Here is a 25,678-nt window from a genome sequence, read left to right on the forward strand (position 1 = left end):
GCGCCTTGCACCAAGGCAGGTGGAACTGCCAACCTCAAAAGCGCGGATTTTAGTTAGAGATCAAATCATTCTTTCGGGGACACCAACTGGTTCAAATGGTTCAAATGGTTCAAATGGCTCTGAGCACTATGGGACTCAACTGCTGAGGTCATCAGTCCCCTAGAACTTAGAACTACTTAAACCTAACTAACCTAACGACATCACACACATCCATGCCCGAGGCAGTATTCGAACCTGCGACCGTAACAGCAGAGCTGTTCCGGACTAAAGCGCTAAGTACCGCTCTGCCACAACGGCCGGCCAACACACTACAAAACCAAGTGATTTCCATAGTTGCGCAATGGGAAAGTTACCTCAGCCTTTGCAGACTGTTGTAAATAATAAAGGAGAATATATTATTCAAGAATGTAGTCACTCTTAACTATGTCTGTTGTGTTTGTGAAACTCACGGAAAAAAACTACGAACTTATGCACCAACCTAAGAGAACAGGATACAAATATAAGAGTTGACGATACGCGTTGACATTTTATGTTTCTGAAAACGTACGCGTGCGCACGCACATCATATTTTGTAGATGAGCCATTATCAAGGTGCTGAAGAGCCGTATGAATCTCGCGAACCACGGCGTGCCGACTTCAGGAGTCGTAATTCGAAGTGAAATTTAGATCGATTTCCAGTCTTAAGTATTTTAATGTTCCACTGAAGCTAATCTAAAAGTCTCAGAATGTTAGGTAGAGATGGAAGGGATTTTCGGATAGTTATTCTTGTGATTATTGCCCGGGACTGGAGGGAATGAACGATAACTGGTTGCAACGTACCATAATCTCGCAAGAGAAGTCAAGAAGAATGGTTTGAAATTGTGCACGTATGGTTTATCAAGCCGGAAAAGAACCCAAATTGGCTTGCAAAGGCTATTTAAGCCATGTGAGATTCCGATTATCCTGCCACCTTTTTACACCACTTAATTATTCGGTAAGTTTCTTCGTAATTTTTTTATTTAATTAATATCCGTACGGTAGTATATCATTGACTGTGGGAAAATCGGAACACAAGAGAACCTAAGCATTTGAGATGTGGCGCTATAGAAGAATGCTGAAAATTAGATGGACTGATAAGGATAGAAATGAAGTTCTGCATAAAATCGGAGGGTATAGGAGTACGGTAAAAACACTGACAAGAAAAAGGGAGAGGATGATATGACATCTCTTACGACATCAAGGAATTACTTCAATGGTACTAGAGGGAGCTGTAGATGGCAAAAACTGTAGAGGAAGACAGAGACTGGAATACATCCAGCAAATAACTGAGGACGTAGGTTGCAAGTGCTACTCTGAGATGAAGAGGTTGGCACAGAATAGAAATACTGTTCGGGCCGCATCAAACCAGTCAGAAGACTGACGACTCAAAAAAATATTAGTAATTCACTCCATCGGGTATAATAAACGGAAACAGTATGTACAAACTGATTGCGTTTACATTTCAATTTAAATATAACCCTTACAAGAACAGTGCTCTCCTAGTAAGAAGGCCGAAGAAACAAAACGATATTACTGTTACGTTTTGAGCTGTTAAAAGTGACAAAACTGGATGGAAAGATTACCCAAGGAATTCAGTTTTACAGCTTATAGATGCACAAAATAGACGAAGTATAAATTCTGCTATCTCAGAAGCAAAAAAACCCATGATGGACGAAGCAATGACATAAAATGCTGACTAGCACAGGCAAAGAGGGCATTCCTGACCAAGAGAAGTCATGGTATCGAACATAGAAATAAATCTCTGAGAATGTATGTTTGAAGCACAACATTGTATATTAGTGAATCATGGACAGTGGGAAAACCGGAACAGAAGAGAATCAAAGTGTTAGAGCCATGGTGCTTCAGAAGAATGTCCAAAATCAGGTGGACGGATGAAGTATGGAATGAGCAGGTCCTTTGCAGAATCGATGAGGAAAGGAATGTGCAATGTTGACAGATTGCCAACACTATGCACATTATTTAAGGGAGGCGGCCATTAAGCAAGCAGGCTGACTTGATGGTCTGAAACAGGATACTGCATAAATGCTATAAAGAAAAGTACGTAGCTGCTGGAATACTTAACTTTAATCCACCATTTGTATATAGCGTTCTTGATGAGACATTTCATACGATAACTATCAAACTATCAATTGCTATGTAAGGCTAATGGCGCCCTGCTAGGTCGTAGCCATGGACTTAGCTGAAGGCTATTCTAACTATCTGCTCGGCTAATGAGCGATGCTTCGTCAGTGTAGTCGCTAGCAATGTCGTCCGTACAACTGGGGCGAGTGCTAGTCCGTATCTCGAGATCTGCCTTGTGGTGGCGCTCGGTCTGCGATCACACAGTGGCGACACGCGGGTCCGACATGTACTATTGGACCGCGGCAGATTTAAAGCTACCACAGAATGGACGGTAAGCACTGACAAGACGGGACAGGAAGCAGAGACATCTGTTGAGGCAGCAGAGAATAAGCTCCACGTTACTAGAGAGAAACGTCGAGGGTAAAAACTGCAGGGGAAGATCGTGATGTGAATGTAGTCAGCATACAATTGAGGACGTAGGATGCAAGAGGTATTCCGAAATGAAGATGTTGGTGCAGCTAAGGAGTTCGTCACGGTGCCCATCAAATCAGTGAGCAGACATGACTCAAACAAAGAAGTTGTGTTTAAGGTAAGTCCAATTTTGAAAAAGATATGCGAGCTAAAAGGAGGCTTTCACTCAAGGGGGGAAAGACACATGACCGACTGAACAGTCCGTGACTACAATCACTCATACAGTATAGTGCCCATATTCAGTTTGGATGCTTCATTGCTATCTGTGTAATGTAGGCCTATTTATCGTTAAGAGCCGACCGGAAATTTTGGACCAGTACTACGATTTGTATTCTACAGTCTTCTGAAGGATCACGAATGAAAATATTATAAGGTAAATACATCTCGCTACATTTTCATTTACTGGAAGCATACTCCTTCTTCTAGATCTTAGTTAGGTCAAAAAAATTGAATCCTCAGTTACAGTATTTTCAGTTCACCCTGTTACAGAAGTAGAGTCGCTTCAGAGTCCACCTTGTTTGACGAATATACTGACCATAATACAGATGTTCAAATTTTTTGAATTCCGAAGGGACGAAACTGCTGAGATCATCGGTACCTACACTCACACACTACTTAAACTAAATTATGCGAAGAACGACACACACACCCATGCCCGAGGGAGGCCTCGAACATCCGGCGAGAGGGGCCGCGCAATCCGTGACGTGGCACCTTAAACCGCACGGCCACTCCGCTCGGTTTATACAGATGATTTTTCATTAGTGTAAGACCTTTATCAAACAAAGGTATGATGGAATGATCACTGCAGTTTGCAGTCTGACACCATGAGAATATTGTGAGCTTGCAGCCACTACTACATATCAATTTTCCTCTCCTCGGTTTCAAAATCTGATTAAATATGTTTGTCACTCTTCCAAATATACCAATATTCGGCTGGATTCTTTCCTACCCTTGGCCCAGATTGGTCTAAACGCTAATACGTCTGTCTGCGACTCCCATGGCAGTCAAATCTCGTCTTTTATTATATTCTCATAGTGGACAACAAATATAAATTTGGAGCAAGGCATCAATATTTCACCTTTTTACGCTAGATACAATGAATGGAATTTACGCTGAAGTGCTAAAAATCTTGTATTTACTTGTACTTACACCTTATTAATTTGGAAAGGATATAGGTGATTAGCCGGCCGAAGTGGCCGTGCGGTTAAAGGCGCTGCAGTCTGGAACCGCAAGACCGCTACGGTCGCAGGATCGAATCCTGCCTCGGGCATGGATGTTTGTGATGTCCTTAGGTTAGTTAGGTTTAACTAGTTCTAAGATCTAGGGGACTAATGACCTCAGCAGTTGAGTCCCATAGTGCTCAGAACCATTTGAACCATTTGAACCATATTGGTGATTAAAACGACTTGTCTTTATTTTTGAATGTATAAATATATTACGATAGTTGTTGGTTACCTCATTTTCTACAGAATTCAGAGCTATACACCAGGTGGTTTCAAACATGGAAACCGCGAGAAAAATGTCATATTTCATAACTGATTTTCTGTAACTTCCAGTTCACGATCGAATTTACCATGTGAATTTTAACTGGCAGTAACTACAAGTCGCTAAAAAATCAAACCGGCTTTACACAAGGCAAATGTGACCATTCCTTGTTACAACTTATTGCTTCATTTCTCAACACTTGTTATCTGCCCTTTTCCTTCTCAGTTTCTTTTACATGTTGTTCTCTTCGCAGATCCTGAGCAGAAACTTCTCATTCCTGATCATATCAGTCCACAAAATTTTCACTACTAACCACAGTCCATTATTCATTTAAACACGATGGTATACTCCTAACGTACATTCTCAGATATTTTTTCATGCAGTTAAGGAAGATGTTTGATCCTCTTTGCCTACGATAGTTTACTTTTTCTAGTCATGTGTCATTTTGCTTCCAAGGCTGCAGACTTAACTTTGCGTGGTACTTAATTTTTTGTTATGTTTGTTAGTTATCAGTGTTCATTCCATTCAACGCGTCCTGTAGTTTTTCTTCACTTTCGCTGCTAACAGCAATCCCATTTGCGAATCTTATCATTAATTTAAATTCACACTTTACTTTAATCCTACTCATTAAATTTTCTTTTGTTTCCGCCACCGCTTCTTCGATGTACATATTGAACAGTAAGGGTGAAGGACCATATCCCTGTCATATATTCTTCCTAATTCGATACCTTCGTTCTTTGAGTACCATACTTATTTTGTTGGTTTGGTTCTCGTACGTTTTGTATGTCACCCAACTTTCCTTATACCTTATACCACTACAGCAAACTATTTCACATTTTTATAATAATTCAAATTATAAATATAATTTTTAAGATTTTTTCTGTCAGCATTAAGTATTAGAGATATTCCAGCTCAAATTCTCTACAAATAATTTGAAAACAATGTTGTAAATAATGTGACGTACACAGTAGCAAAGTGAAGCTTTTGTTGCTTATAGCAACCACTTCTTACCAAGGATAATGTCGGCATACATCCTTGGTACGTGATAACATGCACACAGAGATGCGGTAGTAGGCAGTGAATGAACTCGCACATGAGTAACTGTGAAAGCATGTTCAAAACTTGGTTGTTAACTTCGTGAAGATAAAAGGTTCGAAGCAGTATAAAGATAACGAACAACAATATGGGCCACAGTATCGTAATTATTTGAGAAGAGATTCAAGAGTATTAATAGAAAAAGATATTTTGTGGAAAAATGTATTTAATAGTGTTCGTAAGACAGGATGAGCCTTTTTATAAAGATGTTTGGTTTTGTTGAACGCTCAACTGCGCAGTCATCAGCGGCGATACAAAGTCCCAATTTTTCACACAGTCCAGTTTATTTACTCAGTCCTATTTAGCCACTGTCAAGGATGATGATGAGGACAACACAAATACCCAGTCCCCAGGCAGAGAAAATCCCTCCCGGGAATCGAACCCGGACCCGGCTGAGTCTTTTGCCGAACAATTGTCATCAAGTCACCACGCAGCGCCTGAAGCAACTCCACCTCAAAATAAGATCCTGCCAATTAAGAAATTTAGGAATGTAGAGGTCTTGCCAGCCCGTAGATATTAACAACTGGGCATTGTAGGTATTTTGTCAACTTCAAACTTATTTAGTATTAATAACTATCAACAGCAAATGCAATAATCGAGCGTCATAGGCTAAAGGCTTCCAATTAAAATTTATGAAAGAGCCAGTCAGTAAATCTGTTGCTCGGTGAAAAGTGAAACCTTACAATTTAATTAAGAATGACCTCATTCTTGAGAAAGGAACGTCTAGTTTATTTAAATCATTTAGTGTGCTAAAATTACAGTTCGTAATTCATTTCAACAATTTGTTTTACGATTTTGGCTTTCGTAATTTCGGCAGTGCCTGTTTCCGTTGTTGACTATTGTGGTGTATTCAGTGTTCCTTTCGTGGGGTTCTAGTACCAAGTTGTGTTTATCGAAAAGAAATGGTTGGTAAAACATGAGAACAGTGAATATTATAGTGAAGTAACATTTTTCTATCATTGTTACACTGCACGTCACAATTAGTAAATACTTTTGATTTTAGATTACTAAAAAGTGTCCATTGTCATGTTAACTGACTTCCAAAAATTTTTTAGAGTCTGGGAGTTTCGACTAAGCTTTCGCGGGTGCACTGACCGTTACTGCGGACGTAAATTTAAGTAATTATTGTATATTTTCACTTAACATAGCCAGTTTCACAACTTTTGCTCAAATACTATACTCAATACTAGCTGGCAAAATTATTATTTCATCAGATACTTACAGTTTTGCCCAATACCAGTTCTAAATTAATAACACTTTCATTAACTATTTCATAATTATTTAGCACAATTACATATCTTCCTAGTTTAGATCGTTATTAGTGCAATGTGTTTCGTTTCCATAATAATTTTCAATAGTACACGTGTTTGCATTCTGATGGCACAAAATTCTTCGGAATGGATGCCTTTTCTGAAAATAACAAAGCGTTATGTACTCTTGTCATTTAATTAGCAGTTTTTCCTGAATAATTCTAACATCTTGAGTCATATTACATAGTCTAACGCTTTTTCTAAGTCAACATACTCCACGAGATTTTCTTGATTCTTCGTAGCTTTTGGTTCCATTATATCGCGAAACGTCAGAATTGCCTCTCTTGTTACTTGAACTCTCCTAACTGATTGTCTCTAATAGAACTTAACCTTTCCTAATTTTTATGTTTGTTTCTATTTTTATTTATTTATTTATTTGCAGCGACTGGGATGACGAGCTATTCAACTGATTGTGAGAGACTCCTCGCATTTATCTGACCTCGTTATTCTGAGGATTCTACGGGCGATATTTTCCGCACGATACGTCTCAAGACTCATAGCTTCTACTAACAGACTTAAATAGCTGTTTGGCATCGACCACGCAATTGATATTAGAAATTCAGGTTTAATATTGTCATTCTTTTGCCTTATTTGAATTGCACTCTAACAAAACCTCGGTACCATAGTTTTAGTACACTACGGAAATGATGTAGAAAATTGTAGGATTACCGGTAGTATTGGGTACATTGGTAGGGAACATTGAAGAGTGTGTAAGAGAGGTACAGGGAGCTGACAACGTCTTTGTGTTTTTGTTTGTTTGATTTTTTTCACGTAATTACAACCGCGCAACTTTCAGAGATAGTCCATTGTAAATCTTGTAGCCTTACAGAATATAAGTCGCATTTTACAAGTAATAAAAGTTAATTGGTCACATAACTCCTATACTTTTATGTGACCAAAGCAATTAATTTTGATTCAAATAAAGTTTGCATGCAAAGAAAGGGAAAACAAACATATATTTATAGCTATTGTTTTTCTGTAGTCAATAGAACGTTCTTCATTATGATAAAAGGTGAGAACTTCCTGTTATTGTTAATAAATGGAAGTTATTTATGAGTAACAGAATCATGCCGTAGGTAAGTTCGATTAAGTATTGAAGTGTAGCTTGAAACTTCTTTTCATTTTCCTTTTTGTTGAGGAAATTGCGTTTTCTAGTGCTATGTGATAGATTTGTTTTGCTTCCTTTATTTTCACGTTATTAATCATCAACTTTCCAATAAAATCTGAACGAAACACTGACAGCTTCAATCTTGCTATAAATACTGATTACTTGTAGCAGATAGGAGGATATAGTGTAAAACTACAATGTTCTGTAGGTTGCCTGGGCCTTAATATTTCTTTGTTCAGTTTCTAGACGGTTCACCACTTCCAGTCTTTAGGGAAATTTAGTTAGACACTGATCGCTTACATAAGGAAAGTGCGAGGTAACACCCAAAAGGGGTGCAAGTATTGAGAACACGAAATTAACTGACCAAAGCTACTAGGAAAACTACCGTGATCAGCGTTTGCTCCCGCTAGTCTACAGCAGTCTGACCATAAGTCTTCCAAATTCTGACGGAGGAGGAGTGTGACGGAATGGTTAGCATTGTGGACTCACATTAAGGATAAGATTTGTGTTCAACCACTAACCATCAAACTTCAGATTTTCGTGATTTTGCTAATTCATTCCATGCAAATGTCAGGACGATCCCTTTGAAAGAGTAAGGCCGATATCCGTCACAAATTTTGAAACAATCCACTCGTGTGGTCTGTTTCTAACGAGCTCGTTGTCGACGGGACTTTGAACCTGGTCCTTCATCCTTCCTCTCTTTCCAAAGCCGTCTTAAGCTCTAACTCTAATATTATATCTATTATCTCATCCAAATGGAAGAGGGTGTAGGCTTCAGCATCAACGAGAACTAACATAGTATCAATCCTTTGGAGTCAGACCTCAACGTTCACGGAGAAATGGATAACTTCGCTCGTCAGTGAGAACGAGTCCCGGCCTACCAGTCGTCGCGGAGCGGTCGCCGCCGCAGCGGCAGAGCAGTACGTCGTCGCTCCTGCTGGATGCTCCCCAAAGCCGCTCGCCGTGAAAGTGCTGAGTGCTGCGGCGGAGCAGACGGCGGCCAGCGGCCGCGCTGAGTGTTTCTTGCAAAGTGCCAGGCAGCACCCGGGGGCAGATAACTCAGGCTGGCTGTTTCCGGCGCGGAAGCCGCCCCCGGCCGCCTCTTAAGAAGCACCGCTCTGGTCGCCGGTGATTTGTTGCCTCCGGGCGCGGCCCTCGGCTGCACGACACGCCCCGCAGGTGCTCTGCTCACCAGCCTGCCGGCGCTCGGCCGGTCTCCGTTTCGACAACGAGGCCGCAATGTTACCACTGCATTGCAGCACTTCTCGCAGCAAAACTATTTCTCTGCAGCATTACATGTAAGTCTACAGACTACACTGATGAGTCAAACCATAATGACCACCAGCTTAATAGCACGTTGACTCGCTGTTAGACCACAGCAGAGCAGCGAATCTGACCGACAGATGTTCGATGAGCCCTTGCTAGGTTCACAGAGGTATGCAGCACCAGGTTTCTACCACAGAGCACGAAATTCCCGTAAATTACTGGCCACTGGTCGGTGGGCGCGGATCTGGCCCCGAATGTGACTCAGAGGTATACCATTGATAGTAGGTCAGGCGAATTTGGTATCCAATACATCAGTGTTAATTAAAATCCTCTGTGTTGTTAGACCACTTCACATTTCTTTCAAACGATCAATCTACAGTAAACGTCCCAAGATCCTGAAGATAACTGCTACAGAGGGATCGTTTAGCATAAATGTGACGTGGCCTAAGAATACAGAAGACATTAACTTCAGTGACAATGGACACAAATGTCTACAGAATAACATGCACTGAGGCAACAGAAGTCATAGGGTCCACAGCTCGTGGAGCGCGGTTGTGTTCTCGCTTCCCGAGCACGGGGTCTCGGGTTCGATTCCCGGCGGGGTCAGGGATTTTCACCTGCCTCAAGATGACTTTGTGTTGTCCTCATTATTTCATCATCATTCATGTCAGTGACGAGACTGCACTAAGGAAAGGTTGGGAATTTGTACGAGCGCTTATAACGGCGCAATTGAGCGCCCCACAAACCAATCATCATCATCATCACCATCAGAATACAGAGAAATGGACACATAATGAGATGAGGGTAGTCTCGAGTACACGAGGTATAAAGCAGAGTTGTCATTTGTACTCAGATGATGAATCCAAAAAGGTTTCCGACATGATTATTGCCGCACGACGGGAGTTATCCTACTTTGAACGCAGATTGGTAGATGGAGCTTGATGCATGGGACATTCCATTTCGGAAGAGTTGAGGAAATCCAAAATTTCGAGATACACAGAGTCAACAGTGTGCCGAGAATACCACATTTCAGGCAATATCTCTCACCATTTACAATCGAGAGCAGCGGCGTTTGCGTAGAATGTCAGTGCTAACAGACAACCAACACTGCTTGAAATGAATGCAGAAATCAAAGTAGGACGTACGGCGAAAGAAGCCTTTAGGTCAGTGCGGCGAAATTGGTCGTTAATGGACTGCGACAGCAGAGGAGCGACTCGAGTGCGCTTCTCGTGGCCTCCTCATCATGTGAGTTCGACGCTAGGAGACTGGGAATCCCTGGCCTGGTCAGGTGAGTACCGATTTCAGATGGGAAGAGCTGATGGTAGTGTTGCGAGTGTGGCCCAGATCCCAAGAAGCCATTGACGCAGGTTGTCAACAAGGCACTGCGCTAGCTGACGGTGGCTCCATGATGGTGCGGACTCTGTGTACCCTGTCCTCTGCTCCAACTGAAACGATGGCTGACTGGAACTGATTATGTTCTACTACTTCGAGACCATTTGTTCCAATCATGTACTTCATGTTCCCAAACAAAGACACAAATTTTATGGATCACAGTGCGTCATACCATCAGGCCACAACTGTTCCAGACTGTTTTGACGAACATTTTGGACAAATCGAGCGAATGATTTGGTCACACAGATGGCCCGACATGAATTCCATCTAATATTTATGGGGCATAGTCGATAGATCAGTTCATGCACAAAATCCTGCTCCGGCAAAACTCTCGTATTATGTGTAGAGGAAATGTGGCTCAATATTGCTAGCGAAACGATCTTTCCCACCTCACTTGAGTAGTGCTCTTTGTTTCCGCAGTATGTTCGGAGCAAGTTTTAGGTGATTCACCCTGTGTTGTATATATTCCTACGACCAAAGCGCTGAAATCTGAATTACAGTTAATATTGGCCATTGTTCAGACATTTTGTGTAAATTTGTCGCCATAACGCGTGCGTGGTAGAAAAATAGAACTGTTATGCTCATGACTAGAAAGATAGAGATACGGTTAGTACTCCGACTCATGAAGCGAATGCATCATCCTGACCTCATATTTAGTGTGCGAGATTCAACACCAGTTTTTATCAAAAATATTGTTTAATTTTCTTAATTTTTCTTTAGCGTTTATTCCACGTTTCGCAAAGCCTTTTAATGACGAAAAATCGCAGACTTACAGCACTGTACTCTTATTTTATCGGTATTTGTATTTTTTTATGGCAGAGAATGTAAACCAACACTGCGTTACAATAAATAAATGCGGAAAACCGCTTGAACACCACAGTCAGACTGACCGATATAGCACACGTTTAGTTATTAAGCTGGTGTAGGTCTTCTATCCAGGCACAGCCAACCTTCATAATATGTAAACAGCAAATACGAACAGCTCGCACTTCATGCGATGTGATTTCGAGTACAGTTTCTAAGCATGTTCTTTATGTATTGTGTTCTTTCGATCATTCTCCATCTTTCATTGTATTTTACATTGGTAACTTGTGTGAAGATCAGCTGTTTAATTCCACCTGCCGCTGAGTTGCACTGTCGCCTTTTCCGCGAAAGCATCTACATCAAAGGTACTCTAGCGAAAGAGTCAATGAGAGTGCTACCGGACTCACACTCGACTCTCAATAATTAACCTTCCGATTAATGTGGGTAAACGTAAATACCTTTTGATGAGAAACGGAATGTGCTGAAACTCAGCTCTGCACCAAATACTTTCCCGGATGTTGGTGAAGTTCAGTCTTTCGTTATTTGGTGCTCATTTTCTTTCATACCATTCAGTAATTTGTTCACTCCTTTTGCCCTTTTCCTCTTAATCACAGCACAATTCAATTATATCGTTACATCACAGGGCGTACAGTTTCGAAGCTTCCCATTACAAACAACTTTGAACGAATCCAAGATACCACGTTGCCGCTAACGGCAATAGAACCAATCTGATTTGTCTGGTCGTCTAATTTGACGGAATATACGGTTATCATCAGTCTGATTTAGTGCTTAAGACTGGAAAGCACAGCTTAGTTAAAAGAGTTTATACATGTCTATAAATAATCCATTCCCACATACAAGGACGAACAAATAGATTCGTGTCTTCATCTCTTGCGTTAACATAGATGTTTGTAACGCAGGTTTTCTGGGTTTTAGGCTACTGACGTTCAGAGCTTACATGATAAAATAACTCGATGCTACACAGTTTACAAAGGTATCTCACTATTATTGTAATTGCAGTAGAAGATACGTACATTAACAGGAGGTACTTGCGGTGACATATCAAATCGATAACATGCTATAGAATCAGAAGAATTAAACCTAGTTGCTTCTAAATCGACATGAATCAAACTAAAACAAAAAGGAAGAAAACAGCGGAATGGACAAGAGAAGTGAGACAACAACCTTTGCTATTCATAATAAAACATCATTATTAGTACTAAAATTTATATTACATCTTAGAACCAGACTTGATTAAGGTAGGTTAACATTCTGTTCTGTTCAGATGTAATCGTTAGGTGCATATTGTTCCCATAGACAGTAGGCTATAGTGCATAAGTATCGCTGAATCTGCTACTTGTAGCTCGAGATTATTTTTCCACAGCATATATAAGTATGCATTATAATATAATCTAAGAGATGAACATACAATTTTATACCATCTCTCACTCACCTGATTTTGAAGAAAGTTGGTATTAAAATTCAGCTACAAAGTGAGTCGTATTTATAGTCGCATTCGGAATAAGTGCAATTCAAAAATCTTTCACAGTATACTGTATTAAGGTTTTGTTGTTTCACTGAATCGACCGTTACTCAATTCGCAGTACTTGTACAGCAATGATGTCTACAATGACATAATTTTCGATTGGACATTCATTCTTTACACTCCTTCAAACTAAGACCCAATAAATAGCGTCACAGATTATCTCGAAGTTTCATCGTCCCTTTGGTTCCTCTCAACTCCCATGAGGTTTCTTAGAACCACTTTCATCAAGCTGTGTAACTGCCCCATTCAAGAGAAGGGTCACCGTCTAGAGCTTTCCTCCGTAACGCCATAATGCTAAACATTACAATGTAGGTAACATTTCATGTTAAGGATCACACCCCTCTTGTAAAGAAATGCTTAATGTTTTTTAATGGCTTTGTATCCTTTTTACTGCTTATTGCAACCACAGAGTCTGAGCTGTTGGGCTCATAGAAGATGATTATCATGAGAAAAAGAACATTTTAAGAGCCCAAAATTAATGTTTCTTGTTACCAGTCAACGGTTCTATATTTCCACAGCGACATTTTGTCCATGGGTCGAAACGATATTAAAATCAGAAATAAAAATATTCGAAACACTATGTTTTGATAGTATGTTTTGATAGTAATATTTGGTATCTGTTACGCCAGGACATAAAAAACAGTACATTGTACTCTACAGTTTCGTTACAGGTAACTTGAAGCTGAGTATGCTTTCCAATATCTTACAGACTATCATTTTTCTGTAGCTAATATTTTCACAAGATTGGACTGGTGCTATCGTTTTCTTTTTTGCCTATGATGCGTAAGTATTGGGAAAAAGTCTGAATTCCATTCACCTTTTGCATTCAGAGACCATTTTCTATATTATTGTAGTAATTATTCGATGAATTAAATTTTGTAGTCTCACTTTCACTAAACGCATATTGCCAATTTCATAACCGCGAAAGGAGCTCCCTGTTAACAGCTTCTCCTTTTTTTTTTTTTTTTGGTTATTAGTCATCTAATCATCTTACCGGCTCGGTGTGTCTCGCCACGAATTCCTCTCCTGTCGAACTACTTGAACTACTTACTTGCAACCTAGGTCCTCAATTATTTGCTCGATGTATTCCAGTCTCTGTCTTCCTCTACAGTTTTTGCCCTCTACAGTTCCCTCTAGTACCATGGAAGTCATTCCCTTATGCCTTAAGAGATGTCCATGACTTGTCCATTCTCCATGTCAGCGTTTTCCACAAATTCATTTCTTCTCTGTTTGTGCACAAAACCTCCTCATTCCTTGCCTCATCATTCTACCATTCGGCTGTGAGTAGAGGAACGTTGATTGTTGACCTGCGGCCTGGCTAGTGTGTTGCTTTTCGCTAAAGCGCGTAAAGAGCTTCGTGGGCTTATACCTTTTTGTAATGTTCAGCGTAACAACCACTCACGTTCAGATAGGCTGAAAGTATTCTGGTACTTCAAGAATAAATCTCTCCTTCAGAGTGGCTGTTACAATTTATTAAATGTCACCAACTGCGACAGATGTTTGGTTTTCCAATGTAAAATGATACTGAGTGATCACTGGTACTTATGCCATAGGCATCACCACCATCATTACCATCATTAGTCATGTGATACCTGCTAATGTATAATGGTCTCCTCTAGAAATTTTTGTAATTTGAGGTCTGCATCAATACGTATCCACACTGCTCCTGCGTGTAGTATATATTATTTGGTGTATTATACATTATTTGATTTTATTCAGTATGTTTACAAATTAAATGTTTGTACATTCAAGTTATACAAGAAGATAAATGTGTAAATGTTTTGCCTGTATCTTTGCTATAACAGAGCGTGTTTCCGGTTACCGAAACTCAACAATCATCTGATTTGGCTGTGATTACAGGAACGTTGACTGTTGAGTTGTGGCCTGGGTAGTGTGTTGCTTTTTTTGCGAAGTATAGACACCCATATGTAAATCAATATTTGTATCATATCCTATGAACTGTCAAAACACAGTGATTAATACTGAGTAAACTGTAAACTGTGCCCTCTGGTTTCTGTAACAGTGGATTCGTACAGTTTTCACATATGCAATGGACGCAGGTCAATGGGTCACTACTGGAACACTGTGTATGCACGATATCATGTTTGAACGTTTCGGTTACTGTGTTCTGATGGACATCAACCATGAACTGAGGCGTGCTAATCACCGAACTGAAACTCTTTCGGGAGTGCCATTCTATAGAAGAACATATTTCGTAAATTTTTGGCATAACCTGACTAGAAGAAAGCATCGGCTGGTAGGACACATCCCCGGACATTAGGGGATCACCCACATAGTACTGTAGGAAAGCATGGTGGGTAAAAATTGTAGAAAGAGACCAAGAGATAAATACAGTAAGCAGATTCAGAAGGATTTAAGTTGCAGTAGTAACTCAGAGATGCAGAGGCTTGCACAGGCTAGAGCAGCACGGAGAGCATTATTACGCCAGTCTTTGAAGTGAAAACCACCAAAATGCGACAAAAACATTTCAAACTGTACACACTTCAAATGCCATTCCACATCCAGCTCAAGAAAACGGCTGTCACAGTACCACAGTCCTAGCATTACCGGTGACAGATGTATAATGTGACCAAGTAGAAACAACATACTGGATTACAAGAAGTGTAGTTATTTTCATCTTCAGATGTGTTGCATGTATTAAAGCTCTCTTGAATAATCTAAGTTTTAGACCGTCTCCCCCTTGTGGATTATCTGCCGTCTTGAAAAACCGCTAAGAAATGCCACTTTTTTCATTTTCACCAGTGCATTTCAAGCAAAAATACACAGAAATCGTTCTTAGATAAGTTAAAGTCGGAGCAGCTACTGAGATATGAGGCTGTGAAAATATACAAAAGTATGAAGAAACCGCAGAAAGTTCGATATGTTAGTTGCTTTTCCTTAATAACTTTCTGTAGGTGTAGCTTTGTGCAGAATCATTAATAACGATTGCTGTAAAGCGTTTAATTTCATTCTAGAGTGATACAAAATATTTCTATCTAATCTCTGTACACACTGAGTAATACTGTATTAACAATTTTGATGAAAGTGCACTTGAAAGTGAAAATAATATCTTCAGTCAAAAGCAGAATTCCTGGATGCTGTTTATTCATGTAGTTCATAAGTAATTTCTGAGCAATAAGTATTTTTGAAAAATTAATACGTATATTTTCAACTTTTGTACATATACTCATATGAAAAATGGTTCTCAAATTTTATTTTAAAGATGTGTACAAAATTTCAACTTACAAATGCTTCAGCTTCTGTTGTTTTACCTCAGATGTGGTTGTGTGTACTTTACTTGAAAGGAAAAGCAAATGGTTTTTCACATATTTCTCAAAAACAAATTTAACCCCATATTTAAATCAGTACAGCAAGGGTGGCCATGAGAACTGCCTGCATGGTTGCCTGTGAACACTGAGCTGTGAGGGCAATGCTGAGCAGCTGTGAGGGCATGTAGTGCAGGTAGCAGAGCCGTTTGATGTGGATGGCCACTTGGTCATGCTCACTACATGTGTGGCAACCATGCTTTTGTGAGAGGGCTTTGCACACACACAGCTTGGTATGGGCAAGATAACAAGCATAGTGCAGGTGAAACACTTATTCATTCCAGGTCACTTCTTGTGTATGTGGTGCCTGCAAACTCGGCAGCAGTACATGGTTATTAGGAGGCCAATTGTATATGGCACAACATGCACAATTGGGATGTAAGTGTAAGACATGCTTACCCAAAGTTTGTGTATCCTGTACCATGCAACAGTTGGCCAAACGGATGAAACACAGTTTAAAACCATTGTAACATGTTCTACTTTCATGGCTACAAATAAGATGCAGATGTAAAGGGTTAGGAAATGAACACATTTGTATTGTATGTGTTACCATTTATTTACACAGATGTGTGTAGTTCTGAGGAGGGTTACTATGTATGAATAGGACCTAGGCATTAATTTACATCATCCTGGATGTTTTTAAAAGATTTGTACTAATATCCCAATATTTGGTGTGAAATTACTGGTCATTAGGAGCACTGCACCAGTCAGATGAACATCAGTATGACTACTCCTAAGGTTCTCTTTTGTCAGTTTCACTATGGAGAAAACACTTTCACACAAGAATGTTGTCCCAAAAGAACTATGCACATGAGCAGCTATTTTAAATAACAATGGAAACTCTTCACAAGTGAAATATTTATAGGAGATTTCCAAATTTTCTCCAGAGTGAATCTAGTCCTTCAGCACACGATTGCATTGAAAGTCAATGAGTTCTTACTGAATATCTGAAGGCATATTTTCAACAATAACTGCAAAAGGAGTCCTCAAATATACTATTAAAAATGCCTTCGAGAGGCTGTAGGACCGTTACAGACCCATCAAAATGTTCTTTGAGCCTCTCCTGTTCCAAATTGTTTTCACTAGCAACTAGCGCAACGCTTGGAAAGTGTACACACGACATTTGTGACAGTTGCTTTGCCCACAAGAGCAGTTTTCTCTTGAATGCCAAAACAGTGTCAAACATTTCACCAGTCATCTTATTTCTACCTTGAAAATGTAGAGTTATACAGATGCTTGGCTATGTCCATTAAAATCACAAGGCCTAAAATCCACTGTGAGTCTTCCAATTCCCTCGCCAATTTTCCTTTCATATCCATGAGTAGCACTACATATTTACATACATTAAAAAATCTTTTCAAAACAACACCTTGACTCCACCAGCGTACTTCACGAAAGAATGGAACATCGCAATATTCACAATCGAGATCTCCCAAGAACAATTTTAATTGTCTGTGTCCCAAACCGTGTGATCTGAGGATGTTAACTGTTTTTATAAACACGTCCATCATGCCAACTAGTTTGGCACATTAATACAGTGAAGAGTGCAATGTATAGCTTGTAGTTCCTACTGGACACCGATACTTTTCAACTTCTTTTGTATCATAGCAACAGCAGCAGACTTACGAGTATATGACCAATCATTGCAGGCATCCCATCTGTTGGAATCGATAAAAGTTTTTCCCAACATAGCTCGTATTTATGTATTATACGCTCTACACACGAAAATATATCATAGGTCATTGTTGTCTAATGCATTGGCACTAAATCGAGGAGCTCCTCACAAAGAGACTGAAAGTTGAGCAACATTACACACATCAGTGCTTTTGTCCAATGCTAATGAAAAGAAAACCAAATCTTCGCTCCTGTTTCGCAATTGAGCTTTCACATTGTGTGCCATTTCTTCAATGCACCTGCAAACCGCTCTCCATGAAAGAGAAATAGTTTCAGAAATAGAAAGACTTGCTGGGCACAAAATTGTTGCAGCAGCAACAAAATATTCTTTCACAAATTCTCCATCGTCAAAGCGCTGTGCGGTTTTAGCTAATGAGAGAACTGCATGTTAATCTAATGTCATCGTTGCACCAATGTGGATGACGGGGTTTTCGTCCTGTAAATATTTACAGGAGGAGGCAAAAGTGATGGAAAATGAACATAACATATTGTTAGTAACCGTAATAATGTGAATCAATGTCATACTTGTCTCTACATATACATATGTATGTCTTCCTTTTCTGTTTCAGTTTGGTGAGTTTGGCTTTTCTTTCTTCATTATTCAAACAGACGACATCCTTTATGTGAAGCAGTTGATGATGTCGTTCATATTGTACTTCTTCCTTGAAGGCAATGTTGCATTGCATGTCAAACACATAGGCCCATATTGTGTTCCATGAAAAAAGTACTGCTCTTCTGACTGTAGATTAACAGTTATGGGTTCAATAGAATTTCGTTTCAACGATTTTAACTCCTCCTTGGCCATTTTCCACCCACTAGTTCTGTTCTATCACTATCACTGAATGTGATGTCTACACAGTCAACAGAAATGACAGGAAGTAAATGGACTGAGTGTCTCTGCAGTGCAGTGATGTGCATGGCTAGGTGAGTAGATGGTGGGTGTACTGCTGGCTGGCAGAGTGGGGGAGAGCTGCAGGCAGACCTTGGAGGCATCTGCGAGTGACCACACTCATGAAATGGTATTTGCCCAGCACTGGAGTAGACTAACCTCAAAGATAAAGTATATGATAAACGAATTATTCAGTTTACGTTACTGGCAGGAGGTGAACAATAGCTGCACAATTCCATGATTATGGTTTTATTCTTGACTATGTCCTTCTTAAAATACAGACAGAGATGTGCAATAACTCCTGACACACAGTCAATAAAAACAGTGCACAAACCAAATTTTCTAACTGTAAAAATAACAGATTCGATTAAAGCTGTTACAGTTGATGTAGATTTCATCATATTTGGTGAAAAGTTTTAATCATTTTTGATTCTATATAAATAGGGAATCGTAATCACACTTACTGTCTGAAATGTAAAAAGTTTACTGAAACACATAATTTACATAGAGTAACAAAATGTTATATATTTTGACTAAAAAGTTCTTGGTTTATAAATGTAAAGTGAAATAAAATGATTTGTCCAAGACATCCATAAAGAAGAAAATTAACAAAATCAATATATCTTCAAGAACATATTTTAGTGATCCTATTTAAAAAAACAAGAATATGCGAAAATAAATGAGAATATATGAAGAACTTGTTAGTAAGTGGAACAAAACATATCTGAAAATTGTAAAAAGTAATTAATTCTTCTTCTTAATATATTGGTAATTTGGACCATACTCAGTGAAAAAAGAGAAAATAGCTTCCAATGACATAAAACCTACAGAAAGCTATTATCAAATGTTGAACGTTTTTGTGGAAAATTTCTTGTTAAAATGTATCGAAAAAGACATAAAACGTTACCATACCATGAAAAACATCTGAAAGAAGGTTAATTTTTTTATTGCATTATTTGTTGCCTTGTTAATCTTCTTTTCATCTGCAAATTCCTGTAAGAAATCATTGTCATCATCGATCCTTCCATTTGGGTTTAATGTATTGTAATCATATAGTTATGTATTAATTCCATCTTGTAATATGACATGTTTATTATCATCGAAACTTCAAACAGTTTTATTTCATTCAAAGATGAAGAATTCATGAAACTTACTGGCAGATTAAAACTGTGTGCACACAGTTTTAATTTGCCAGGAAGTTTCATATCAGCGCACACTCTGCTGCAGAGTGAAAATCTCATTCATGAAGAATTCATGTTTGTATGATCTAATTAAATTCATTTCTTCTATATTGTTTTATTTAAATAGCTAAATAATTTCTATAATCATGAAAACTTTTTTCACTTTCTATAACAGATTTCTGCTCATTGGATTTTTCCTCTTCTGTACCTCCAACTTTATAAGGATGCATTTCCAATCTTAGAGTAATATGCTACAACATTTTCTCCACTATTTTTCTTGCATTTTTAATTTTTCCTAAAATATTCCTATTTATATGTGGCATTCTGTAGTCATTTTCTTTCAAATAATAGCTTGTTTGATAATCGTTTATCATAGATTTGATATCTTTATAAGACTCATGAGTTACTATATCATAAGTAAAGGCAACTGCATGTATTTAATATAAACCAATTTCTTCACCATATTTTCGTTTAGTAATTTTGTAATGAAAATCTTGCATAATTATTTTTGAAATATCTAGAATATTCAATACAACATAAAATGACGTATTCTATTTTTGCATATTAACTGCAACTAGATTCTCTGAATATCTACATCTACATCTATACTCCGCGAGCCACCTTACGGTGTGTGGCGGAGGGTACTTATTGTACCACTATCTGATCCCCCCTTCCCTGTTCCATTCACGAATTGTGCGTGGGAAGAACGACTGCTTGTAAGTCTCCGTATTTGCTCTAATTTCTCGAATCTTTTCGTTGTGATCATTACGAGAGATATATGTGGGCGGTAGTAATATGTTGCCCATCTCTTCCCGGAATGTGCTCTCTCGTAATTTCGATAATAAACCTCTCCGTATTGCGTAACGCCTTTCTTGAAGTGTCCGCCACTGGAGCTTGTTCAGCATCTCCGTAACGCTCTCGCGCTGACCAGAATGGTCATAATTTTGTTTTGAAATATATTTTCACACTATCTGGATCTCTTATTAACTTTAATTTTTAGTCTATTTCTTGAATTTTCCATTGTTTTTCCAAATACTGACTGTTTGTCAATTTACAGAAGTCTTTTTCAAAATCGTCTTTGGTCTTAGTTCAAATTTCGGTATTAAAATCAGTATTTATTTAACCAATCTGATTGTACAATAATAAGATTCTACTGAATTTCCTTAGTTTTGAACCTAGATTTAAACACTGTTTAAGTCATCTATAACAAAAAATATAATTTTCTTTACTATCTAATGCTGTTAAAAAAACTTTCCTCCTTTCAGTACTCATGGTACATCTTTATGTAAATCATGTAATCCTTTTAGACATTCTAATATAAAACCACTTTTATTATGAACTTTTTATTTGAAGTATTTTTCAGAATAAAAACCATTGGATTCTAGCCACTGAAATCTCTAGATGGTAAAAATTGAGACAAACATATAAATTATTTGGAGCTAAAAATTTATATAATTTGATTAGTTTTCTGGCTCAAAACATTTCATTTGTTTATTATGTGATTTAGCATATGTTTAAACTTTTGAGTAATTCCACCACTAATTTCTTTTCAAGAAATAAAATCATTTAATGGATATTGTGATTTGAGTCATTTCCCAAGGTAGTGTTATAGGCCCTTTGCTGATCCTTATCTATTTAAACGATTTGGGAGACAATCTGTGCAGCTGTCTTCTGTTGTTTCCAGATGACCCTGTCGATTATCGTCTAATAAAGTAATCAGAAGATCAAAACAAACTGCAAAACGATTTAGTAATCTTCAACTATTTTCCTAAACAAATACATTTTTCTTCATTATCTGGAATAGCATTAATATTTTTTTGTCTACTCCTAATTCTTTGACAAACAAATGAACATTGTAACTTGATAAATTATGATAATAAACTGGAACACAATTAGGAATTTCATAATGAAGGTTACACTCTTCTTGTGCAGATCCACTAAATTTTCCTGTTAATTGACGATGCTCTCATACCTTCTTTTGTCCTCTAGTAAATTCTTTTCCACAAAGAAAAGTTTTTTCTAATTTTTATAATTTACTTTATATTTATTGAATTACTTTGATCATATATTTATAAGAAATTCCTTTTGCTTTTTCTGTTTACACTACAAAGAATTTCTGACACATCTTTATTAGTGCTCTAGCATAATCATATTTGGATTTTTTATATAGTAACTAAATGAAATTGGTAAATATGTTTGAGATTTATTATTATAAGATTTTTTATCATTTGGTTGAAGGAGTTAATATATTTTAATAAACAATCGAAATGTGGATAAATTACAAAAGGTACTCAATTTATTTGTCTTCTGCAGGCATATCTTTTTCAAGTTTTTTATTGTGTTTACAATCATAACTATTTCTTTTTCTTGTGACTGAAAATATCTGTAGCATCTATCACAAGGATAAACTTGCCTAATTTGTTTGCATATTTTAGTACTAATTAAACTTGGTAGATTTTTATATGGCAAAGTCGATAAACAATAAATATATCACCACATGCCTAAACATTAATTCTTTTCAAACTTCGGAATATATATTAATTCGACAGGAAAATTAATTTTGTACTTCTTCAAAATTCTCATCTAATTTCCTCATCATGCTCTGCTGGATACAGAGCTTATTTTATTCAGTAAAGAAGTCATTTTAGGTCTGTAATTTTTACATTATTTATAGTTTTTATCTTTAATTTCTTTTGTTAAATCGATACAAAAAAACCTAGAACTTAATTCTGCGTATTATCATTCAGTTCTAAATTATTTAAATGAAGTAAAGACTAACTAGATTTTTTCTTTGAATTTATTCCATTTTAGTTAATTGTTTGTTTATTGACCTTTTAAATATTTCTCTAAATTAGTTGTTCTTAATCAAACTTCATTAGTTGTTTTACAATTACATTATTGTATTTTGTGTTTAAATTCAAAATACAAAAATTTCATATTAGCTTTAATTGCTCTTCTTTGTATTAAATTGTTTTTTAATTTGATGATTTCTTCTTCTTCAATTTGATTAAAGTATCTCGTGGTTTATCAATAATATCTTTATTGTTAATTCCATAACCTTTTATCTTGATTCTAAAGCAGAAGGTTTTCTATAGATGCATTTAGGTATTTCAAAAATTCGTCATCCTCTAGAAAATTGAAACTGAGAAAACTTTTCGATAAATTTTTTGTTCAGTTTCTTGATATTAATCTACTTGAAGGTGTTGAAAACTATTCTTGTTATCGATATTATTAATACTGCCCTCAGATCCACTGATAGGGTCTCATCTCCTACCTTCCAAACTTTACAGACGCTCTCCTGCGAAACTTGCAGAACTAGCACTCCTGAAAGAAAGGATACTGCTGAGACATGGCTTTGCCACAGCCTGGGGAATGTTTCCAGAATGATATTTTCATTCTGCAGCGGAGTGTACGCTGATATGAAACTTCCTGTAAGATTAAAACTGTGTGGATGGTAGGAGACGAGATACTGGCAGAAGTAAAGCTGTGACGACCGGGCGTGAGTCGTGCTTCGGTAGCTCAGATGGTAGAGTATTTTCCCGTGAAAGGCAAAGGTCCTGAGTTCGAGTCTTGGTCAAGCACACAGATTTAATCTGCCAGGAAGTTTCATATCAGCGCACACTCCGCTGCAGAGTGAAAATCTTGGTCTGGAAAAATCCCCCAGGCTTAGTCTAAGCCATGTTGCCGCAGTATATTTTCTTTCAGGAGTGCTAGTTCTGCAAGTTTCACAGGAGAGCTTCTGTAAAGTTTGGAAGGTAGGAGACGAGATACTGGCAGAAGTAAAGCTGTGAGGACCAGGCGTGAGTCGTACTTCGGTAGCTCAGATGGTAGAGCACTTGCCCGTGAAAGGCAAAGTTCCCGAGTTCGAGACTCCGAGTCTCGGTCGGGTACACAGTTTTAATCTGCCAGGAATCTTAAGATATATTATGTTTAACGATGCCCCTTTACAAGAAAAAAAATATTAGAGTTTTTTATTTCTGAAATAAATGATAATTTGGTTTGTGGATATAGAGAGAGATTATTTTAGAAAACTTCATCTCCTTCTTTCGTTTTGGACATCTTAGTAACACATTAATTTGCTTCACCTTAATTTCTTCTGCTCTTTCTCCTTTCCCAATATTCTTTCATTCTGATACTTTGAGACCTTCTTCGTTCTGTCCAAGATGATTTTTTTCTAGGTCTTGTTCTGTCCCTGAATGCTTTTCAGCCTGAATTTTGATTTAAAAATCATGCTGTATCATATTTCTTGTTCCTGTATTCTCATTTGTTCTGGATCTCTTATATTATTCTTACTCTAAGTGTTGACAGTTAGGTTGTATGCTAAGTTCGTTTTGTTTATTTATGCTCCCATCCCTTCTTATTCGGTCAGTACAATGTCTACCCATTCTCAAAGTTATTTGAAACTCTCCACCTTCTGAATTTTCCCTCCTCCTATTGTCGTCGATCTAGGAGCTGTTGTAATATTTGTCATACATTGTGTCTTCTCGATAGAGATCTTTAGGCCTGCTTTAGCTTCCTGTCTCTGCAGTTCTGTGGTTTGTTAACTGCCTCTTCTAGTGATTCGGACAAGATCACAATGTCATCTGCGAATGCTAGACAATTTACTGGTACTCCTTTATTCTTACCACCTAGGTGTATTCCACCCATTACTTTCATTCCTAGCAGTCACTTTGTAATCACATTGTCCAGGACTCAATTAAAGAGTAAAGGAGAGAGTCCATTTACATGTCTCACCCTAGTTTTAATTTTAAAAGCCTGGGGAACATATTTATAAAACATTATTACATTTATTTTTTTAATTAAGTGGAAATGTCTTCTACGAATATACTTAACAGGGGGAAACTGTGAAATTAAAAATCTTTGTTTCATGTCAAGAAATTTTTAAATGGGGAAACCACCAATTTTAAAATATTGGTTTTAAATCTGAGTATTCTTAAAATATTTGCTCTTAGCGCCAGAACCCCCATTCATATACTGGTGGATTCGCTTTTTTCATTCGCTAACAATGTATGTTTTTGCTTATGTGGAAACATGGTACCACCAAACTGAACTTATCCACAAGATTGTAGCCTGGATCGACGGGCTCTTTTGGTGATGTCTGTGCTCCTTTTATTTTCTTCTGTTGGGTAGTCATCGAAAACTGACACAGCATTTGAGCATGGGGTAACTATACATAGGTCACAGATCTCTTAAAAGTAGCAGAAAACATATGCTCCGATTCCAGTAAACTTGTATGTAGGAGGAAGGCACCACCTACATCAGTTTCGGACTTCCCCGTTTCTATGTCTCTTTTGTAAAGGCATGGTGGGAGAGTAAAATGTGCATCTAGCACCTTTGCAAATGCCTCCACCGGATATTACGTGATTTTCATTAACTACTTGTACATAATTGTTGCATTTATAATGACTCAAGGATGATATTGCATTTAGGAATACTAGAACGGAGATGAAATTTTCAATTTAGAGTGCACGTTCACTAAAATTGTTAATGCGACATTTCTCCGCGTGTGTAGGGCGTAATTACTAATGTTTTGTATGAACATCGAATGAAATCCCCACAACAATGGTTATTATATGTTCTGTATAAAACTACACAAACGAAAAATTGTTAAAATGAAATCACTCACGTTGCTAGCTTTTTCTGTATTCTTGACGTTTTTGCAGATTTTCACAGCCTCGATCTCAGTAGCTTTCCGAATTTTCCAATACACTATGTATGAAACTTGCAGGTAATTTAACGTTTTCTAATACAAATAGAGGTATATTTTTACCTCAAATACACAAGAAGCGAGATGGGCAGGTAAACAAGAACGGGCTATTCGTAAGCGGTTTCTCAAGATGGCGGATTACGCACAAGAGAAAAAAGTGATAGAACTTTGAGTTTTCAAGAGTAGGCTTAAAAATACAACATACTTGAAAATCAAAATTACTCCACCTTTTGCACCCTACTCCTTTTCTTCCAGAGCTATCCGCACCGGGCTACGCTTATCTGATATTAATGTCAATGCAGAATCGCGAAAACTGGCATTGCA

The 25,678-nt window shown here is 37.8% G+C and overlaps 1 protein-coding gene across 1 annotated transcript in view; it reads right to left on the reverse strand.

The window, feature by feature from the left end:
• The window catches only part of LOC124613141 (nephrin-like), an 840,812-nt gene that overhangs the window by 426,529 nt on the left and 388,605 nt on the right, over positions 1 to 25,678 (reverse strand). The gene's annotated exons all lie outside the window — the stretch shown is intronic.

Source organism: Schistocerca americana, chromosome 4 (assembly GCF_021461395.2).
Source record: "Schistocerca americana isolate TAMUIC-IGC-003095 chromosome 4, iqSchAmer2.1, whole genome shotgun sequence".
Classification (NCBI taxonomy): domain Eukaryota; kingdom Metazoa; phylum Arthropoda; class Insecta; order Orthoptera; family Acrididae; genus Schistocerca; species Schistocerca americana.